This window comes from Coenobita brevimanus, chromosome 69 (genome assembly GCF_032717465.1).
Source record: "Coenobita brevimanus isolate Jiangsu-jjx chromosome 69, ASM3271746v2, whole genome shotgun sequence".
NCBI classification, from domain to species: domain Eukaryota; kingdom Metazoa; phylum Arthropoda; class Malacostraca; order Decapoda; family Coenobitidae; genus Coenobita; species Coenobita brevimanus.
Window position 1 is genome coordinate 12,158,915 of NC_137022.1, and position 22,669 is coordinate 12,181,583.

Consider the following 22,669-nt stretch of genomic DNA (forward strand, 5'->3'; position numbering starts at 1 on the left):
AGAATTAGGATCCAAGTAAGATGGAGGAATAGAAGAAGGGAAAGACGAGAGGAAGGAGTAGTTGAAAGGAGAGTGGAAAGGTTACAAGAGGATGAGAAAAAGGCAGAGTATAAGAGAGAAGTGGAGGAACGATTGGGCAAATATGAATTGGAGCAGAAGGGGGACGTGGAAGGTGTGTGCAGGTTATTTACAGAAGAAATGTGTGCAGCATGTGATGTGCTGTGTGGGACGAAGAGAAGACGGAAGGGGGTGCAAGGAACAGCGTGGTGGACTGAAGAGGCGAGACAGGCTGTGGCACAAAAGAAGAAAGCATACAATGAATGGATGAGAAATAGGGGCGTGGAAGAAGTTGAAAGGCGGAAGAGAGAGTTATATGTAGAAAGAAAGAAAGAGGTGAAAAGATTAGTAACAGAGAGTAAGAAGAGAGTGGATGAGGAGTTTGGAAGGAATTTGAGTGTAAGTTGGAAGGATTGTAAGAAAATGTTCTGGAAAGAGGTGAAGAGAATAAGGCAGGGTGGAAGTGAGGTTAGCAGGGGAGTGAAAGATAAAAATGGTAGATTACTAGTGGAGAAGGGAGAAAAAGTGCGCAGATGGAGAGAACACTTTAAGGAATTGTTGAACATAGAGGATGTAAGTAATGGGAGTATAAGTGGCTGGGGAATGGCTGGGAGAAGGAGGGAGGTGATAAGACAGGAAGAAATTAGTAGGATAGAAGTTGTGGAAGCAATGAAGAAAGTTAAATTGGGGAAAGCCCCAGGAATTGATGGAGTGTGTGGTGAAATGCTGAAGCATGAGGGAGAGATAGTAGTAGAATGGATGTGGAAGATGTGCAGATTGGCTTGGGAGGAAGGTAGAGTCCCGGAGGATTGTAAGTCAGGTATAATTATTCCCTTGTACAAAAGAAAAGGGGAAAAAGAAGTGTGTGGTAATCATAGGGGCATTTGTCTTCTTAGTATAATAGGAAAAGTGTATGGTAGAATACCTATTGACAAAGTTAGAGAAAGAACAGAGGAATTAGTTGAAGAAGAACTGGGAGGCTTAGGAAGGGAAGAGGTTGTGTAGATCAGATATTCATTCTTAGATCTTTAGTGGAAAAGTTTCTAGAGAAGGGAAAGAAGTTGTATGCGGAGTTCATGGATTTGGAGAAAGCATATGACAGGGTGGATAGACAAGGATTGTGGATAGTATTAAGAATATATGGAGTAGATGGAAAGTTGTTGAATGCTGTGAAGAGTATGTATGATGGTGCTAAGGCTGCAGTGCGTGTGGATGGTGAACTAAGTGAATTTTTCTCTTTGAAGGTTGGGTTGAAACAGGGATGTGTCATGTCTCCATGGTTGTTCAATCTGTACATGGATGGGGTAATAAAAGAGGTACAAAGTAGGGTAGTGGATGTTGGAGTGTCCCTGGTGAGAGAGGATAGTGTTTGGAAACTCCCTGTACTGTTGTTTGCAGATGATACTCTGTTGTTGAGTGAGGACGAAGGGGAGCTGCAAAGCTTGGTGGATGAGTTTGGGAGAGTGTGTAAGAAACGGAATCTAAAGGTGAATGTAGGGAAGAGTAAAGTGATGGTGTTTGAGAGAGGTGAAGTCAGTGAATGTACAGCGAGGTTGGATGATGAGGAATTGGAAACTGTGAGTACGTTTAAGTACTTGGGTAGTGTGATGAGTAAGGATGGAGCTTTGGAGGGTAAAGTGCTTGAAAGGGTACAGCAGGGAAGAAAGGTTGCTGGTTCTTTGAAAGCAGTGATAAGAAACAGGGAAGTGAGCTTGGAGGTGAAAAAGTTACTACATTACAGTATTGTGATACCAACTCTAACGTATGGAAGTAAAGCTTGGACGTTGTTGGAAGGACACAAGTCAAGAGTGAGAGCAGTGAAAATTAGTTATTTAAGAGGAGCCTGTGGAGTCACACGGAGAGATAGGCTGACGAATGAGGATATAAAGGAGCGTTGTGGTGTTGATGTGGATGTGATAGGAAGCGTTATGAGGAACACACTGAGGTGGTTTGGCCATGTGGAGAGGATGGAGGGTGAAAGGCTGAAGAAGAGAGTGTGAGTGAGGTGGAGGGGGGAAGAGGGAGGGGGAGGCCGAGGATGAGGTGGAGGCATGGGGTGGAGAGGTATATGAGAGAGGGGGATGTGAGTTGGGAGCAGGGCAGTGAAATGGCGGGGGACAGGGCGACGTGGAGGCGATTTGTTTGTGGCCACCCCAAACGGGATTGAGGCGTCTGGCAATAGATAGATAGATAGAACTTTACACCATAACTTCTGCAAGGGTTAGGGTTCAGTGAAAGATTATGTAACGTGATTTTGAGAACAACTGGTGCATTACCAACGTCAAATGACAATATCGTGTGTTTGACCATTTGACTAACTGTTGCGTCCCCTCTGAATTCATCTTCCTCTTTTCTTCTTCTTCTTGTTCTTCCTCCTCCTCTTCCCTTTCTTCTTCTTCTTTTGTTCTTATTTTTCTTCTTTTCCTTTCCATCTTCTTCCTAACGATTCCAGGTTTAACGTCATTCCCTTATCACTGTGTCACTTTGATTTAAATTAGTATAATTATTCTTTGGGCCAATAGCCCAGGTCAAGATAGTTATCTTTTGATTTAGTTCCTTTAAAGGGATTTACGAAATGAAAATGTCACACCACAAAGCGCACAATATCGGCATCCTAATTCAATGTGTGATCATAAACAATCACAGAAATTTGCACAGAAGTATGTCAGTGCATTATAACTGCATGCGGACCATCTTACATTCCCTGAAGGATTATTACCAATAATTATTTTCTGATGGGTGGAATTTTCAACTCTTGTTATAAATAATGTCTTTTACACTGGATTCATACTGCAGGAATAAAAGTAATCTTCCATTGTTGTGTAGAGAAAAATCATTCGACACAATATGCCACAGTAACATGGCGAAAACACTGCAAGGGATGTACAGCACTTGCACCACATAAAGCTCGCAGACTCAGAACCAATTTTTGTTAGCTTTTCGATAACGACGGGTGTGACATAAACTGATACTGATTATAAAGGACATGTTTTTAGCAACTGTATATCACATGGGCTGTACTGTGCTGAAGAGGAGAAAAAAAAGTAGTACGGTTGCCAAATGAAAATGCAAAAACACTGCTAATATCTCGTCAAAATATAAGCATTGCATGACATTCACCAATCAAGAGCAGCAGTCACAAAGGTAATCAATTTACCTGGAGTGCATTTACCTAGAGACACTTCGTTCTTATCGAATTACAACTGGAGCCAAGAAATCTCTCCCTGAAGTAAACGAGGTTGATACAGAAAGAATAAAACTTCAAGACAAAACCATGTTGAAAATTTATTGAAAATCAGTTTAGGAACTGTGACGTGAAACTGGAAGGGATCTGGATACTCGTAGTATGGAACACAAGAATGCCTGAAGGGTGGTGCAGTGACTATTGTTGACTGGTTAGTAAGATTGTTGAATGTGTGCTTTGAGAAAGGTATGGTGCCAAATGACTGGGCAAGTGCTTGTGTGGTCCCGTTGTATAAAGGCAAGGGTGATAAGTATGAATGTACTAGCTTTAGGGGTATAAGTCTGTTAAGTGTTGTAGGTAAGGTGTATGGTAGAGTGTTAATTATGAGAGTTAGAGAGGGTACAGAGGGAGTGATTGGTGATGAGCAGTGTGGCTTTAGGAGAGGGAGGGGATGCGTTGATCAGGTGTTTGCTGTGAGACAAGTGTGTCAAAAATATTTAGCGAAAGGCAAGGATGTGTTTTGGGCATTTATGGATTTAGAGAAAGCGTATGATAGAATTGATAGGGAGGCTTTGTGGACTGTTTTAAGACTGTATGGACTTGATGGTAGGTTACTAAAAGGGGTGAAAAGTTTTTATGTAAATAGTAGAGCGCGTGTAAGAGTGGGAAATGCTGTGAGTGATTGGTTTCCCGTGATAGTGGGGCTGCAACAGGGATGTGTGATGTCGCCTTGGGTGTTTAATATTTACATGGATGGTGTTGTAAGGGAGGTGAATGTAAGAGTTTTAGGTGGAGGTCTGAGTCTGGTGAATGTTGATGGTGGAGAGTGGAATCTGAGGCAGCTGCTGTTTGCAGATGATACTGCACTGGTGGCTGATTCAGAGGAGAGATTGAAACAGTTGGTAGAGGAGTTTGGAAGGGTGTGTGAAAGGAGGAAATTGAAAGTAAATGAGAATAAGAGTAAAGTGATGAAGTGTACGAGGTTGATAGATGGTAGGGGGATGAATATAGTTTTGAATGGTGAGTTGCTTGAGGAGGTAGATTGTTTTAAATATCTAGGGTCACATGTTGCTGTGGATGGAAGAATAGATGCAGAAGTGAAGTTTAGAATAAATGAAGTAGGAAATGTGCTGGGAGGATTGAAAAAAGTGTTTAAATGTCGTTTGCTTAGAATGGATGTAAAGAGAAGGCTGTATGAGGGTGTTGTGGTACCGACTGCGTTATATGGGGCTGAAACATGGAATATGGGTGTAGCAGAGAGGAAAAGTTTGAATGTAATGGAGATGAGGTGTCTGAGGAGTATGTGTGGAGTGACGCATATGGATCGGGTGTGAAATGATGAAGTGCGAAGGAGAACTGGAGTTGTTCGGGAGATGGCTGGTAGAGTTGAGCAGAGGGTGTTGCTATGGTTTGGGCATATGGAGAGAATGGATAATGAGCGATTGGTGAAAAAGATAACTAGATCTGATGTGAGAGGCGTAAGGCTGAGAGGAAGACCACGAATAGGATGGATGGACAGTGTGAAGAGAGCACTGGATGCGAGAGGGATGTCTGTTGAGCAAGGAAGAGTGGCTGTGCGTGACAGAAATAAATGGAGAGAAATTGTGAATGAATAAGTGATGACGCAGCCCTGAGGGGATATTCTCCCGCATTTGGTCTGATCAGTTAGTCAGGTCAGGTGCGGGTAAGGGGATGGGTCTGTTATGATGTGGCAGGGGTAAACCAGTTCTGCTGTCGGGCCCTGCTGCGGATGTCTCTGATTGCATTTCGCAGTTGACTCTTGTGGGGTGTGGTGCGGTGAGGATCTGTCCGTTCTCCCCTTTGGGGCTAAGATGCGAATGAATGTGTTTCAATGGATGAGTAAATAGGGAGTGTGTCGTCCTGTCTCGGCTACCTCCCTTTCCTTGGGGGAAGGAGCCTAGGTATATAGATAGATAGATAGATGTTCACTCTTCAGAAAACGACCATAGAAGCGACTGGAATTCTAGCAAAGTATGGTACAAATGTATTAATTATAAGAAACATAAGACAGTAGAGGCTGTTTGTATAAAGAGATATAATAATCGTAACCACAGTGCAGGAATATATAAATTAGATCCATTAATAAAAGAATTAGTGGCCAGGTCCTTGTCGCCTCTTGTAATCCATCACTCAGATAGGGGACAGAGTGGAGGAAGTGTCAGGTGAGGTCACATCCAGTGCTTCTGGAAAAAAGAAAAAAAAAAAACAGGTGTAGTTACCCTGCATATAAGCAGTTTCTCAGCAACTGTATGTACCACTGTTGGTATGTAGATCCACTGAAGAGGGTGACAGGTGTTGCCGAAACTGTTTGGAAATTCATCTTTTTCGTCTGCCAGTGTGGATTTATGAATCATAGATTACGACCCTAAATTCGACGGACAAGTTTCCAACATGGGAGTGACGATGAACAGCTGCCTCATCCGTCATCTCCTACACGTCATTCAATGACCCATGTTGCGTGTGTGGGTGTCATCGACTGGCTCTGATGGTCTCTAAACACGTAGATCAAGGTGGAAGGTAGGAACAGAGAGGAATGGTTGCATTTTCACTGGGGTATGGTAATTAAAGAGATGGGTTTATAGTTGTTGGTTTGGTGTTGATGAATCACAGGGAATCTGTAAACACATACAGGGAAGAGAAGAATGGTGAACAAAAATACTTACGGGGACAAGATTTGAGAAATACATACAGTGACAGTTTTTAAAGTGGTTTTTGTCCTTCAGAAAAGAAGTTAACACAAACAGATGAGACCATAAAAAAAGAAGTACAAATGCTGCTGAACAAAGAAAATGGGTAAAATAATAAGGATACTGGTGACGGGACTTATGCACGCAGATTCGGGGGGGGGGGGGAGTGTCTGTGTTAACAATAGGTGCTAAACAATAAACTGACAGATTTACAGGTGGTAATGCCTCAGAGATGTGTATAAACAACCTCTAAGAAACTGAGACTGAGACGTAGGAACACATGAGGAATTAGGGGAATAAAAACCAAATCCATTTTTTTTATTTGCTAGGGGTAACCACAGAACAAGTGAGACAACGACAGCTATAAAGAAACGAGAGTCAAAATTACGGTGAGAGACTGAAAAACTCACATTCTAATATTGGTGATGCCTGATGAGGCCAAAGCAAACAGATTTGGAGGGATGGGTGTGGCTCTGTGTTTACTGTGGGTGCTGCTTGGCTGCAGGTTAGTTTTGGTGGTAATGAGTTGGGGTAGAACTAGCACACACACATACACACACACACACACACACACACACACACGATCAAGTCGATATGAATGAAACTGAAAGAGGAAATATTTAATGAAACATAAATGACAGAAGCATCAGCAGAGACACTTAGTAAAAGAGCAGCTAAAATTAAAAGGACGAAGATCTCCCACTCCCACTCCCGAGTAAGGGAGGATGGCGTAGGAGAGATTTTCTTCAGGTTATTGGTGAGTACGAAAACAGAAACATTCAGTTATGTGCAACACGAGGAAATTACGGCAGTTATAATAAAGATAAGGAATAAAAGTGAATAGAAGTGCGGTTTTATGAACTGAGTGTCATGTATAGTATAGCTGTGATGGGACTCATCTTACTAGCCGGAATAATAGTTTTTTTTTTTTTTCCTAGTTAGAAAATTAGAAGTACAGGAAGTTGTAACAGCTCCACTCAGAAATCATTATCACCAGGTTTGGATAGACTCATCGAGACTTGAAAAAATAAGAACAGTTTAACATCCACTTTGGCAACTCAAGATGAGCAGGCGATGATAAAGGAAAGAACAAACGATGACAGAGAAGCGATAAATGACACCACAAAAAACTGTTTAGAGCAATAAGTTTCCCAGTTATTGAAAATAAAAAAAGCTAATCCCTAAGTTGAGGTACAACTGCTCGTAATGATATGAAAGTGTACTACACAAACAGCATGCGTTTACGTAATAAAATGGATGAACTGAGGGCTTTATTTTGTACAGAGAAAATATACATTGCCGTTATTAGTGAAATTGGATTTTTTTTTCTTTTAAAACAAGGAAGGAGCCAAAGGCAAGGAGCCCGCAAACCATTCCTCCCAAGAAAAAAAACAAAAACAATACAAAAGAGAGCCAAATTCAAGATCTGTTCATTTCGAGATGCCTGGACACACTGCGTTTGAAAGACTGGAAATCATAGGAAGTAGGAAATACAGACAGAGGGAGACAGTTCCAAGTTGATCTGTTGCATAAATGAAATACTGGAAGTAACTGTTAATTCTTGCATCAGAGAGTCGGACAGAAAATGGTTGAAAGTTTGTTACTCGACGGGTGCTACGAGCCCGTCGTAGAGGTGGAGGGATGCAAGCAAACAGTTCAGAGGAGCAGTGACCATTGAAGTAGAGATAGAAAAGAGATAAAGATGCAACAGTGTAATGAAGAGACAGAGGTTGAAGGGAGCCAGTTAGAGGAGGAGAGTTAATGAGACGATAAGCCTTTGACTCCACCCTGTTGAAATGAGCTGTATGTGGGGAGCCTCCCCATACACAAGAGCTGTACTCTACACAGGGGTGAATAAAACCTGTGTATAAAGTCAACAACTGTGCACAGGTAAAGAAGGTACGGAGTTGGTTTGGCACATCTAACCTCTTGGAAGCAGATTTTACAAGAGATGTAATATGATCTTCCAAGATAAGTCCCGAGAGAATGACACCCCAGCTATGTTCCAGGATGATGCAGGCTTAAGCTGAATATTATTAAACATCAGTGGGTACTCCCGTGGAAAATTTTGTTGAGTTGATAGGTGTAAAACTGAGTCTTTAACGCATTAAAAACAACAAGACTATTTTTACCCTACTCCGAGATACAAGCCAAGGCAGACATTAGGTGTGCCATAGCCTCATCCCTTGTTTGTTGAGATGGACGTTGCGGGAACCGAATGGAAAGATCAAGGGTGGAATCATCAGCATATGAGTGGATTGGGTTAGATGTACAACTTAGAAGGTCATATATGCATAAATTGGAAGAGAGTTGATGATAGGACAAAGCCCTGAGGAGCACAACTGTTGATAGATCTAGGAGAAGAACGATGGCCGTCTGCAATAGCAGCTATAGAATGACCACAAAGGATGCTATAGATGAGGCCACAGATAGAAGGATAGAAACAGTAATTGGGCAGATTGGAAATTAAAGATATATGCCAGACTCGATCGAAAGCCTTTGAGATGTCAAGTGCAATGGCAAAGCTTTCGCCAAAGTCCCGAAAGGAGATTGACCAGGAGTCTGAAAGGTAGGTGAGAAGAACGCCAGTGGAGTGTCCCTGACGGAACCCATACTGATGATCAGAAAGGTTTTGATAGGAAAGGTACCTTAAAATTTTTCTGTTAAGATTTGACTCGAAAACTTTTGAGACACTGGATGTTAAAACAATTGGGCGATAGTTAGAGGGTTGGGAATGGTCACCCTTCTTTGGGACTAGCTGAATGAGAGCAAACTTCCAGCAAGAACGAAAGGTACAAGATTACAAAGGCAAAAGAAATTTACCTAGGCAGGGTGTAAACACAGAAGCACAGTTCTTGAGGACAACAGAAGGGACCCCATCAGGCCCATATGCTTTGTTAGTATTGAGGCCAGTGATGGCAGAAAATACATCAACTGAAGAAATTTTAATGTCAGCCATGAGGAAGTCAGTGGGGGTAAAGTGATGGATTAACAACACCGGAATCGTCTAAGGTGGAATTGGAGGAGAAAGTCTGAGCGAAGAGATCTGCTTTTTCAGTAGAAGAAATAGCTACAGAGCCATCAGAGTAGAATAGGGGAGGAAAGGATGATGAGGTAAAGTTGTCAGAAAGGTTTTTGGCAAGTTGCCAGAAGGAGCAGGAAGAGCTGAGTTGAAGAGTTGAGACATTTAGTCTATCTATCTATATACACCTAGGCTGCTTCCCCCAAGGAAAGGGAGGTAGCCGAGACAGGACGACACACCCCCCATTTACTCATCCATTCAAACACATTCTTTCGCATCTTAGCCCCAAAGGGGTGAAGGGACAGATCCTCACCGCATCACACTATACAAGGGTCAACTGCGCAGTGCAATCAGTGACATCCGCAGCAGGGCCCGACTGCAGAGCTGGTTTACCCCTGCCACATCATAATAGACCCATCCCCTTACCCACACCTGACCTGATTAAATGATCAGACCAAATGCGGGAGAATATCCCCTCAGGGTGGCATCATCACTGATTCATTCACAATTTCTCTCCATGTATTTCTGTCACGCACAGCCACTCTTCCTTGCTCAACAGACATCCCTCTCGCATCCAACGCTCTCTTCACACTGTCCATCCATCCTATTCGTGGGCTCCCTCTCAGCCTTAAACCTCTCACATCAGATCTTGTTATCTTTTTCACCAATCGCTCCTTATCCATTCTCTCCATGTGCCCAAACCATCGCAACACCCTTTGCTCAACTCTGCCAGCCATCTCCCGAACAACTCCAGTTCATTTAGTACGGATGAAATTAATTTTAGCAGAACAAAGAACAGACTTAGCACGATTCCGGGCAGGAACGTGAAAAAGATGTGATTCGGGGGTGGGTTGGCTCTGGTACCCTTTATAGGCCCTCTCCTTGTTGTGGACAGCAATAGAACAAGCGTGATTAAACCAAGGCTTTCTTGCATTAGCCAAAGGATATGAGAAGGGAATGTATGTTTCCATGCCCTAGAGAATAACCTCCGTAATGTGCAAGGCACACTCAGATGGCTCCCGGCCATGGAAGCAATAATCTTTCCAGGGAAAGTCAACGAACTACTGCCTGAGGGCCTCCCAATCAGCAGCTCCAAAGTGCCACAGACACTCAAGAATATTTAGCAGAATATCAGATAAAGGGCTATAATACAGTACTTTTGTGTCAAACCGACTATAAAAAACTGGGGGGTGGTACCTGTTTATGTAAATGATTCATTAAACTGTTACAATAAAGCCGACATTAAAGTAAATAGGGACACGGGAAGCGTCTGGGTTGAAATTAGTAACAACACGGAGAAATTGGTCTTAGGAGCTATTTACAATCTCTAAAACTAAGTAAAGCAGATAATAAATTCATTTAGGAGGAAATTAGGAAAGCGTCAAAGTCCAGCTTAATAATAATCGTAGGGAATCTTAACCTGCCAAGGAGAGATTGACGAAATCAGACATGGGATGCAGAGTCTGGGGAACTTCTAGAGGTAGTACAGGATAATTTCCTTTATGAGTACATCAGCGAGCCCACCAGACGGCAATAATTTACTAGGTATGGTTTTACCTAATAAAGAAAACGTCTTTAACAATATAGAAATTTGGTGGACGACTTGGTAATAGTGATATAGAAGAAATACGTTCAAATTTATATTGGATGTCTGTTCTACTGAAAACCCATCGACCGGTATTAATTTTCGTCTATGAGATTTCACTGGAATAAATTCTTACTTTAGAACCGAATTTTACGGGAGTACTGGTTACTTTAGGGAGAATCAAGTCAGTGGAGAACCCCAGGTCATAGGTGAGAGGCAGGAAATGGGTGGGAATGTGTGCCAGGTCACTGGGGAAGCTCAGGTCATAGGTGAGGGACAGGATATACGTGGGAGTGTATTCAGGTGACGGAGATTAACTTTGGTCCGGTATCGTACAACCGTTCAGCCAGTGAGAAATATGATGAGTTAATACATACAATACACAGAGGTGAAGGTAGATATATTTCTTCAAAACCGTTTAGAGCGAATAAACTGTTTAGAGCGAATAATTCAGTACCAAGATGGTTAACAACAGATTAAAATCTCTCATAGGCCAAAGGAAATGGATTATTTAGAAAAACAAAATGTGGAGAACAACATCTACGCAACCGGTAAGCGATTTTGAACAGGAATGTAAAGAGGGAGATACACAAAGCAAAGCGAGGTTATGAAATTATGGTTGCTAATGAATCCAAAGAAAATCCCAAGAGTTTTTACCAAATGTACCTAAGAAAAATAGAGACAGGACAGGACCTCTCAAAACAGAATCATGTCACATTACCACTGAAGATAAAGAAATGTGCTCTTGAGGCGGTGGCCGAATGTTGGCCTGCAGTCTTAATGGACCCAGGTTCAAAACCCTGCTGGGGCGGGGAACTGTTTAATGATTTGAATTTTACCAAAGCAGACTTTACTGATCTACCAGAAAATCCACCGACATGTCATAAAAATACCCCTGCTAATATCAATAGTCCTGTATGAGACAGCCCTAGCATGTATTCAATATGGACGGTGGGTGTTAGTGTCGAAGTGGTGACATATGGAAGTGTATAGTTGAAGGAGGACAATTGGGCCTTGGTAAAGGGCTGTTAAGCCCATTCCCAAGGCCCAGAGTCGGACACGTAAAATAAAATCCTAAATAATTATCTCGCATCAGTATTTACCAAGGGAAAAATCTAGACCTGATATCGGAAGCAGCAAATATTTACGATGATAATGCGGATAATCTGCTTAGTATAATAAGCAGCAGTAAGGAGGACGTGTTGAATGAAATTAATAAAATAAGTGCTCAAAAGTCGCCACTTCCGAACGATATATATATATATATATATATATATATATATATATATATATATATGCAAAAATTATAAAAGAAATCAAAGAGTTATGTCAGCCACTTTTACGTTATTTAATGATTCTTTAAATTCAGGAGAATTTCCAGTGGCGTGGAAGACTGCAAATGTAGGACCCATTATTAAAAAGGGGGATAAAACATCTGTGTCGAACAAACCTAAAGTCCGAGCAGGAATAATGCTAGGGTCAACTTTGGCAAATAAAATTAGGGAACACTTAGAAAGATTTAATCTTATAAATGAAAGTCAGCATGGATTCAAGCAAGGACCATCCTCCTACTCAAACTTGTCACTCCTCTCGGAGGTCTATGAGGCGGTAGATAGCGATAAAGCTTACGACAATCTGGACTTCAGTAAAGCTTTTGATAGGGTCGCACACGAAAGGTTAGTTAGAAAGGTTCGAGAACACGGAATAGACTGTGATATCGTAAAATGGATTGAATGTTGACTTAAGGGACGAAGGCAAAAAGTATTAATAAATGGAACTAAGTCGGATTGGAGATTAGTAACTAGCGGTGTACAGCACCACAGGGATCAGTACTCAGTCCCTTGTTATTTATTATATATATATATATATATATATATATATATATATATGATCTAGGCTTAGGAATCACTAGCAGTATTACCAAATTTGCCGATGGTACAAAAATACGGTGTATCATTAACTCGACTGGTGATTACCTGAACTTAGAATATTACCCTGATATAGTGTCCAAATGGTCTAAATCATAGATAATGGCAGTGGCAACACCAGACTCATCTTAACTTGAACCTAGTGGACTGCATGCCGAAGTCGCCCTCTTCCTTCAGTTCATCCCCCCCCCCCCTCTTCTTTCAGGAGATGGGAAGGAGTTGAGGGACATCTGTACAACCAGTTTGATAACAGAGCAGTTCGATTACACTAATCTCACTACATGAAGGCGTCTCCCTCCAGCACCACAGTACATAATTTTAGTGAAGGAGTCAACCACATCACTTTGTGATGTATCAACATTTTATAAGTGTATCCTTGCACCTTCAGACAATTTTCTGAAGACGGGGAGAGACTTTTAGAACTGGAAAACTTACATACAGTTTTTATTAACCCGTTCACTAGAAGAGATGTCTCATAAACTGAATGGAATCGTCTGGGGAGAGCATGATTAGAAATATAAGTACTTTATGTCATCGGATTGAAGGGGATAATAATTATTCTACCGCTTAAAGTCACATAAAATAAGATACAATGGTATGCCATCAGATCACATGAAAGAACTAGTGGTGCCATTCACAACAAACCTCGCCGACAGCAGTTATTTTATTGTGTTAATCGTTATTGTCATTTAACAGCAAACAGTTAAAGTCTAAGGTAATGGAGCAAATGTTTTCAAGTTACCCCCTCTGAAAATCCATGATCTTACATTTGACCTTTCAAGGTCACTCAAGGTCAAAGATCATTGTGCCAAATGAATGCCCATATAAGGCTTTCTATGTCTTGATTATAGCAAGTATCTCTACAACGAGTTTCGAGTTATAACCCCCTAAATATCCGTGACCCTGAGTTTGATCATTTAAGTTCACTTTTTTTTTTTTTTTTTAATGTGTTCGACTCTGGGCATAGGCTTCACAGTCTGCTATCAAGGCCCAGTAGTCCTCCTACATACCATACACCTCTACATGTCACCACTTCGGCGCTAACACCCACCGTCCATATTGAATACATGCTAGGGCTGTCTCATACAGGACTGGTGTATTGGTATTAGCGGGGGTATTTTTACGACATGTCGGCGGGTCTTCTGGTAGATCAGTAAAGCCTGATTTTAATGAAATTAAAATCCTTAAACTGTTCCCTGCCCCAGCCGGGATTCGAACCTGGGTCCGTTAGGACTGCAGGCCACCTCTCTACCGATTGAGCCACCGCCTACTTACTCTCAAAGGTCGTAGTACCAATTAAAAACCCACATGGGACTTCCTATATGCTGATAATAGTAAATACCTATCTGTCTTAAACGAGTTGCGTGTTATGGCTCCCTGAATATTTGACCCCGAGTTTGACCTTTCAAGTTCATTCAAGGTCAAAGGTCTTGGTGCGAAATGAAAGCCCATATTACGAGTTCCTGTATGTTTCTAACAGTAAATCTCTCTATATTCAACCGGTTTCAAGTTATTGCCCTTTGAAAATCCGTGACCTTGATTTTGACCTTTCAGGATCAGTCAATTACCTCCAAGATTTAATCACTTTCTTTGGGGACCAGTGCCCACATATCCTGAAAGTTTTATGTAATTTCATTCAGCCGTTTTTCCATAAAGCCGCAAACAAACAAAAAACAATGAAAAGAAACTCGACCAAAAACAGTACCTAGCTAGACTCCGTCCGGGCGAAGTGAAAAACGTATCATTACACCATAAAAACATATTTAAAGCAATGACTCTTCTTCATACAATTGGCAAAAATAATCTTCATATTTACCCTATAAAATTACAAAATAACAAGTAAGCCTTACGCAAATATTTTGCAATTTAGTTTTCCTCATAATAGTACATGAAAACATCCACAGGTTTACCCTATAAAATTTTTTCAAGTCTACCTCCATAGTAACACGAAAAGATCACGTGCACCACTAACACACAGAAAAATTAAATTATATGCACCACCAAATCACACTGAAAATATATCTACCTCCGTAGAATCTCGAGAAATTAATTCGCCTTCCTACATAAAACAAGAGATCCACAAATTTACCAAAGAGATCTAGTTAAAATAACTTTCCTCTCGGGTCTTTCTTGAGGGCTTAGGGTGAGAGAAAAAAAAAATAGTTAATTTCTTTGTCTGTCTCAATTCTTTGGCTGCGGTTGGTGCATCTGAGTGCTTTATTCAAGTTAACACCGAAAGATACTGTTCGACATTGACAAATCCTAGCAATAGTAAATGGTATTTCGAGTAACCCATCTCCCTTTTGGTGCATCAAGAAATTATTTTTAGGCCATCACCAAGAGATTTTGCTCATCAACCTATCATCTAGTCCTCTTCTGCCCAGTCAAGAGCGTAGGAACCCGTGTCTAGGATGTTCAGACCGACATTTAAGACGAGACTGACCAGTCTTCCATCTCCCTCAATGGTATTAGGTGGACAATAAACCCCAACCTTCCCCAAGACGTAGACTCATGTGAGTTATATAGTTCAGTGATTACCATTTAGCTTATTGAAGGTTTTCTGGGTTACAGTTAACCATTTGGCTTGTCACTCAATGCAGACTCATCTGAAGGCAGTAGTAGGTCATGAATGAAAATGAATGAGAGAAATCACAGGAGTTAAGGTTTTAAGAAGGGCGTTGCCTGCTGTCTCTGAGTACAGACACTCAATATATGGTTTCACGACACAGTCTGTATTTTCTTGCTGTGCTCCGTAATTATCCAATAGGTCTGTCCCATAATGTTACACACAGTAAACCACAAAACTGAACCCAGCACATCGTCGACATCACTTAATTTTTCAGTTTTGCCTCAGGTTCTTCATCCATCCATCTTTGTGTCACCCAGCCCTGTTTTGCTTGTCAGGAGCATAGGTGCCCTGGCTAGGTTAAGTCAACACCATCAAGACGTGTGACCAGTCGCGTTTCACCGAGTGGCATTACGTAACCTATAAATTCCAACTAACCCGCGAATGTAAACCCTTATGATCCACATCCGGTTCGAGTGCCTTAACCAGCTAGAGCACTAGGTGCCAAAGTGCTTAGTTGCTGTATATGTAAACTAGCCAACACATTTAAATAACCTTGTTAAATGAAAACATTTGGCTTCCCACTTACTGTCATATATGGATGGCACAAAACGACTGTTGATGTTCTTTTTTCTACCCTTGCCAATCACTGTGGTACTAAGTCAATTTCATATAATTTCAGGGAAAAGTTGTCTAAGTTCACCGCAACAAACGCAGTCAAAATTTCTTTGCTTGTCTGGGTTTAGGATCAAAATGAGTATATAGAATGAAAAATAAAATAGTCCCTTGTTTGTGTTCAACAGAATATTCCATTACCTTACGTCCTAACCCTTGTCTTCCATTTCAATAGCACGTCCATCCATCCTATATATTACCGTTAATAAATCCACAGACTTCATCCCTCAACACATAGTCAGAACCACTTCACTGTGTCATATCATCCTTCTAGTCATTCGGTTAAAAAATTCATATATATATATATATATATATATATATATATATCACAAACAAATGGCAACAAATGCACAAGAAGTTTCTCGAATATAAAACGATAACCCTCTGTTGATCACTGCACGAATTATTGTATTTTTTTTTTTTTTTATACCCTGCCACTCAAAGCAACAAGTCCATTCCACAAATCCGCCGGACGATAATCGTCACCGATGCCCAGGGCAACTTTTGGCAAGATGGCTTAAATTTTCGTAATGTTTATTAAATTCGAGAACAAAAAGTAATTTGCTTTTTACTACACAATCATTGATATTTCTAACCTGTCGATCAATTTAGCAAGAACCTCCAACAATATAACGTGATATTTCATTTTTTTATTTAACTTATATGGTCCCATTATATTTCACATCTTGCTCCAGATCATCTATTTTCTTCTCTCTCTCGTCTCCGTTTCCTGGATCTAGCCAGTCTTTCTGTCACTCTTAGTTTTCTTCCTTCTCATACGTCCATTCCTTTCTCACTTCCTTTAGGCTATATTCCACTCTTTTTCCTCACATTCCACCTGTGATTCTTCCTTCTTTCATCCTCTCAGTGTCGCCTCCATTTCTCACTCGATTGTAGTTTTTGTTTCATTCTGTCCGCCTGCCAGCCTCTTGATGAATGGATTCTTCTTGCCTATCTTTTTTTTTTTTTTTTTTTAATACTCGTGTGTGTGTTTGTGTGTGTGTGTGTGTGTGTGTATATATATATATATATATATATATATATATATATATATATATATATATATATATATATATATATATATATATATATATATATATATATATATATATATATATATATATATATCTTCCTCTTCCTCACCATATTTCACTCTCATCCCACGTGTTCCTGATATATTTTTTCCCTCCTCCATTTACTTGTCAATCTCTTCTTTTTTCACCCCTCGCTGATTCCTATATTTTCTTCCATATTTTGTTTTCTCTCTCATTTCTCCACCTTCAACTTCTCCCATTCTTTGTTTTTCACTATATTGCTTCGTATCCTTCTCATTGCTCTCTCCGTTCAACGTTTTCTTGTCAACCTCTTCTTCAACAATTTCTTCCTTCCAAAATATAATTTCATCTTACATCTTCATGTCCTCCTGCCGAACTCTGCATTACCTGTTTCCTCGTCTTCTCTCGTTTTCTGTGTGTGTGTGTGTGTGTGTGTGTGTGTGTGTGTGTGTGTGTGTGTGTGTGTGTGTGTGTGTGTGTGTGTGTGTGTGTGTGTGTGTGTGTTATTTTCCTTCACACTCCGTTTCACTACTACCCTTTTCCTCTGTTAATTCCTTCCTCTTGTCTCCCTATTATTTTCCTTCCCTCACACACCTCCCCGTTCTCCCTTCCTCTGTATCTCACTCACTCCCCTCGTGTTCCTGTTGGTTTTTCCTTCGTTTTCCATTCCCTTGCCAACTTGTTTCCTGGTCCATTCTTTACCCGCCGCACAAAAATCCAGGCCTGGACAACAGAGTGGAGGTGGGTGGGTGGCTGGAAAATGCTTCCACTCTACCTCGCCACCTGAGCCTCGGCTGGGCTGTTAATTAACCTACCTCACTGGAGTTTTTCATCCCCCGTCCCTCTGTCTAACTCTCTGGCTGTTCTCTCAATTTTTCTCTGTCCTTCTCCCTTCACCTGCCTCTCTCTCTCTACCTATCTTTCTTTTTGCGGGTGCCTCTGCGACAAAAGAAGCAATATCCCAACAGTCATTTTTTGTGACTTGTTGGCTTTGCAATTAAAAACGGTTTTCAGACAATTACAGTTCACTCCAGCCATGACGGACGCAAACTTGTCCACAGTGCTCAGTAACTTTTGATCCTTCAACCTCCTTTTACGCAAGGACGTCTTTATTACACACTTTTCAATAACAAATAGGTTTTCCAGCAGAGGGGAAAGTGTTAAATGTGAAATTCATCTATGCCCTGTCGTGCAAGAAGTCTCTTCTAATCAGAGTAAATCGTCTTGTGGCAGCAAGAACATAATAAAACTGGCCTAATTGATCTGAAGAAGTTACCTTGATCAATGTGATGACATTTCATAATTTATCCTTGCTCTCCCAGACAATTTTATTCAGCATAAGCTCTTCATTCTGGTGACGCTCAAATCTGATAACTAGATTGGCATCTTACTGACTGAAGCTGACTGAAGTTGACAATTAGTAAAAAGAAAAAAAAAAATCTACATCCATGCTTTTCCTTTCTGTTTCTCTTTTGGCGTCTGTCCGACTTCGGCCATTTTGTCCTTGTCTGTCCTGGGCTCGCTGCATCAAGATCAAGAAGACCATAAAGGAGAAAACGCCGCTGGGCTCATATCCTCACTCTCTCCGACTTCAACTACGCGGGTTCCTCTGTGCAACCCTCCAGACAGCGACTCTTTCCCCTCTAAGTATCTCCCGACAGGAGTGATTGACTTGCTCCTGCCATGAGTTACGTGGTCTTCCCCTTGGCCTCCTCCACCTTGGGTTAACTTGTTCAGGGATCATCTTGTGAGCAGCATCAGCCTCAGGAAAGCGGGCACGTGCCCATATAGCTGGAGTTGGCGTTGATGTATTATGTGGGTAATTGGCTTGTTACGCACCTGGTTGTACCAGCGATATCCCATGATTCTGCGAGGACACTTTGTACCAAAGGAGTCAAATTGCTGCTTCAAGTCACTGTTTAGTGTCCATGTTTCGCAGCCATAAAGTAAGACAGGGAGTACCCGCACCTTGAAGATACGAACTTTCTTCCATCTACACGTTGAAAGACAGTGCCAAATACTCGAAATGAGTGAACCCATAACCCCGTAGGCCAGACAAGTCCGGCGAGAGATCTCACTGTCTGATCTATCGTTGTTATGGATCATACTACCAAGATAACTGAATCTTTCCAAGACTTCTATATCCTCACCACATGCTTGGCCTGACTGCACTGCTTCATTCAACAAGACACCAAATGCCTGGATCTCGGTTTTGGCCTAAGAGACCTTTAATTTCAGTGGCTTCAGATTCTTGTGAAAATCCTCGGGGGCACTCGGTAGTGTCACCAGTGACTCTGGTAGGATAACTGCATTATCAACAATGTCAAGATCTGTAATCCTGAAATTGCCAGTTGATACTCTACAGTGATTTCGAGTCACAACCTGGTCCAGTACCCAATCCATTCATGTGTTTAAAAGTGTGGGAGCAAGGACACATCCCTGTCTTACACCACTCAGTTTTTGAGTACAAGCCAACAATCAGTCGGATTATCACTGCGGGGATCCCACGGAGCTGCAGGAGTTCCCACTGTCCCTCCCGATTTACTATGTCAAATGCCTTCTCGAGATCCACATAGGCTGCAAGCATACCTTGTCAAAATTCAATATGGCGTTCCACAAGAACTCAAAGAACTAGGATATAGTCAACAGTAGATTTCTTGGGGGTGAATCTGGATTGTTCAAGCCTCTGAAACTTTAGCAAATGGCCCTAAATATGCATCAGAAGGATGTGAACGAGAATTTTGACTGGCACAATGAGCACTGTAATACCACGATAGTTTTTTAGAATCATGCTGGTGTCCTTTCCTTTCCAGATAGGGGTGACCAAACCCTTGTCCAGTCAGGAGGAATGATAACAGTCTGCCAAACGACTTCTATGATTGCATGTAACCCCCTGATCATGGCTTCGCCCCCAAATTTGATCAATTCTGCTGGGATGTCACAAACACCGGCTGCTCTACCACTTTTCAGCCCAGCCACTGCCTTCTTGATTTCACCTATAGAAGGCACGGCTTCGTCAATTGGTGGGACAGCAGTCAGTGGTTGTACACCAGCCGATGGAAGCTCTCCACTGGGAGGTTCAGCCATATACAACTGCTCAAAGTACTCAGCCCAATGAGCTCAATACTCACTTGCCCCTGACATGAGTCGTTCACTTGCTGTTCAAACAGAGTTTGCCTGAGAGGTGGGTCAGGAGTGGAACTTCTTCAGGGCTAAGTAGGCGAGTCGAATGTCATTTGCTTGAGAACGGCTTTCCATCTCCTCAATGATTTCCCTGACATACCTCTCCTTGTCCCTTCTCAGTGATACACTTGTCCGCAAAGACAGAAGTCTGTGCTGTTCTCGAACCCCAGCCAGTCTAGCAGCACGACTCTCATCAAATGTGGTCAGTGTTCCCCGCGAGATGAATCCCCTCCTTGATCGTGGGCAGTCTCCAATACACTCATTAGATGCTGCCAGGGTAGCATGCTTAAAGGTATCCCATCATTCAACTGGATCCTTAACAGTACTGACCACATCGAACCGATCTGAGACTGCCACTGCATACTCATATGCACACTCCTCATCCCTTTGTTTCTCAAGGTGGAATCTTTTTTCGTGGCATCTTGAGAATCTCTCAGTTTTGATTTGCAGCCTTTGAGTAGCAACAAGAAGTCTGTGATCGGTAGCAAAGAACGTTGCACTCGTGAAAACCCTGTAGTTCTGAAAGATCCTCCAGTGAGTACTGAAATGAATGTCGTCAATCTCCTTAGCAACCCCTCTGGTATTGGGATACCAAGTCCAGTGGTGAAGATTTGGCCCCTGGAACCAGGATCCAGCAGTTCTTAACTTATTAGATTAAGCAAAATTCTTAGGTAAGAACTATTGGAATTCCTGGTTCCAGAGCCACGAGGACCTACACAATCCCAAAAGCCCTCTCTGTTAGTGCCACTTATTGAATTACAGTCGCCAAAGACCAGGAATGTATCCAGCAACAACAGAGTCAAGTTTTGTGTAGAACAGCTCTTTCTCTTCAAGATCACTCACCTAAGTTGAAGCGTACACTGCAATAAGAGAGAAGAAGCCCAAGGAGTGCTTCAGTTTCTCCAGCATTATACACTCAACCAGCGACAAAGTGAGCAGCAACTGCCACAGCGACACCCCTAAAATGGCCACCATCATCACAGCTAGAACATTAGTATGTGTAACCATCACTATTGATCTCACAATGTCCGGGTCGCCTCACTTGAGAAAGTGCAGATAAGCTGACCCCCAATTCCCCCAACTCTCATGAAAACAAAGGCAGTCGATCACGTTTGAAAGGATTAGAACATTCCAAGCCCCATTCCACAGTGACTTACGATAGTTAAACCTGCACTTGGAGCCTTGGGGTCGCGTGTCATCTGCACCACCATAACGCGAATCAAACGGAGGGTCTAGGCTAGTGGTTAACCCCTCCCCATCATTCTGTTGCTGGGGTCGTGTAGACTTTACCCGACAACAGTCAAGGTGGGCGCCAGCATGACAGGGCCCAAAAAGCCCTTCCATGCCGGCTCCTGAGGGAGGACCCCCCGGCAAAACTGGATAAGCACTGACCTCTATCCCTTTTCCTTCTTTTGTTACGAGCGAGGTTGTTTTTTACAGGGAAGATACACAAACCCCACCCCAACCTCCCAAGTCAGGAGAAGGCTCACCACCAGCCTATGGACAAGGGAGTGAAATCTCTGAGCATGGCAATCCAGGTTTTACCGCAGAGTTTTCCTTCTTTTTGGTAGATTGCCAACCAAGACTAACGAGCTCCACATACCCTACTAGATGGCCGTTGGCATAAATTGCTCATCCGCCCTCATCCGCCTCGCTGCCTCGTTCCATGCTAATTATGTCACCTAATACAAGTTTTCTTCTCGTAGAATTAAAAAGAGTGTTGGATGGAATGAGCAGGTCCTATCCTTCCCTTCCCTCCCCTCCCCCTTCTCCCATCTCTTTCCCCTTTACTCTCTCCTCTCTCCTTTTGCATCCCATTTCCCCCCCCCCCTCTTTCTCTCTCTCTGTCTCTGTCTCTGTCTGTCTGTCTCTCTCTTTCTCTCTCTCTCTCTCTCTCTCTCTATTCCCTTAACCCGATCCCTTGTCAAGTGAGGGAGTGGGGTGGAGAACTATTGGATGGAGAGGTTAAGGCATTTTACGCGCGCACACGCACACACACACACACACACACACACACACACACACACACACACACACACACACACACAACCAACGAATATAATTCCAAATTTGCTCAGATATCAGCTGCAAATTTGAGTCTTGCATGAGAAAAACAGCCAGCCGACTCTGAGAGAGAGAGAGAGAGAGAGAGAGCACCAGTAGTACCATAGAACAAAACTGGATGCAACTAACAGTGAGGAGAAAGTGAAAAAGAAAACAAAACAAAGAGTAGAAGATGAAGGAAGAGATAAAAGAACAAAAGGTGAATACGAGGATGAATTTTCAAGAAAGACGAATACAAAGTGGAAAAAGGAAAAGAAACTAGGGGAAAGAGAAGAACATTGTTCGGTGTGTTGTATTTTCGTGTGTTTACCATGTTTCTTTGTGTCCCTTCCTTAACCACTGTTTTTGTACACGCATCTTAGGCCAGCAGTGCGATGACGTCTTGCCTTGTTTGTTCGTGTTATTGACTGACGATTTTCATTAGCTTGGCGGAAATAAGTCCGAGCTGGATGGTTCATTTTCTTGGATTCTATAAGCTATTTATATATCAACATGGTCTGCATGAAAATATTTAACGAATGAATATTAAAAAAATATATATACAAAAATAAGCAGGGAAGGAATATTGCTAGAAAGTCTAAACTCCAAGACAATGCGTTCCGGTGATAGCCTGGAGGATGCAAAAATGCTGAAGTGAACGTA